Source organism: Hipposideros armiger, unplaced genomic scaffold (genome assembly GCF_001890085.2).
Source record: "Hipposideros armiger isolate ML-2016 unplaced genomic scaffold, ASM189008v1 scaffold_364, whole genome shotgun sequence".
Lineage (NCBI taxonomy): Eukaryota > Metazoa > Chordata > Mammalia > Chiroptera > Hipposideridae > Hipposideros > Hipposideros armiger.
The window spans coordinates 421,035-422,478 of record NW_017731714.1 but is presented as its reverse complement, the minus strand read 5'-3'; positions in this window follow the sequence as shown (position 1 = coordinate 422,478).

Genomic DNA, 1,444 nt, shown 5'->3' with positions numbered 1-1,444 from the left:
TGTTAAAATTAAACATGATGATTAAGATATTTATACCATAGCTTGGCCTTTCTAATAAATCCTGATAGCCACAATATTTAAAATGATAAAATCTACACTCTGACACAATAGACTGAGGCTACTGAAAATAGAATAAATCATTGAAATACACTACTTGAAAAAACTACTGTTTGAAAAAAATTGACATTACTAGTGTCATGAAGACATTCTTTTATCTCATCTCTAATTTCAAAAGCTGGTTTAAACACTTTCACCTCAGTAAACAGTTTACTTCTGTGTGGAGTCGGAGGCTTGTACTTACTGCCAATTTCTTCACAAAGATGCTCACAAAAGATAAACACTCGTTGACCACAGTTTGACCGTATAAGCTACTTCCACCAACTCTGTTCTGGGAATGAAACAATGGGTAAAGGGACAACCATTTGATCCGAATAAGGAAACACTTCCTCACTGAATGAATTACTGATGCCATCAGCGTCTTTCCAGCCTACATGGTGGCTCACAAAACAACTGCCAACTGCAGGGAAAATCTCCTCTAGCATGGGGGCGGAGCCACAAACTCACCAAAAAGTCTCTGAGCACTTCCCTTTCATAAATCTTGGCACATTTCTGCCAAGCATTGAGTGATATTCTGCACATCTGTGATTCTTTCCAAATGTAAGCCAAATATCTGCTAGCACGCACTCATGATAGACACTGCCCTTCCATGCTGCACGCCATTCATATGGTAAGATTGTACAACAGTCCATTTTGACTATGAAACCCCTAGTAGCCAAAGTTTCTTCCTGAGCATGGTAACTGCTCATTAGCCTTTCAGCTGGATTTATAAACTTTTTAGCAATAGTGTGACTGACGTGTATACGTATGTGCAACTTTGAATAATGTTTCTTTAGTTTTGGTCTCCTCTCCACCTTTAAATGACACAATTTATCAATTTCATATTAGGAAGCATTATTTTGTGCTTATTCAGGAAAAACTCAATCAGTTTATCAGAAAGGTCACAGTACTTGGAAAGCAATGCAAAAGCTCCTGTGGCTTCTTGCCATTTTTTAACAAAGTTTTGTAACGGACAATGCAATAGAAACTAGAGAGGCCAATTGATTGCTGGTCTGATAAAACTCAATTTTCACATGGACAGCACGAGTCTCTTGTGCTGGCAGATATAGCTTCATCTTCAATGTCTGCCCTGGACTCCTTCCTGTTCACGCTGTACATTTCTGGGGCTGGTCTGTTATAGTCACATGACTATGCTCACCACTACTTTCCCACTTAACTACCTGTAAGCACTTGCTTTATTTCTGTGAATGGGCTAGCATAACACAGTTAAAAAATGGAATATTGGGACGGCCGAGTGGCGCGTTGGTTAAGAACTGGCTTGGGACACCAGAGGGCCCCGGTTCGGATCCCACATATGAGGGCCAGTGACACTGCCCTCTACAGCTAA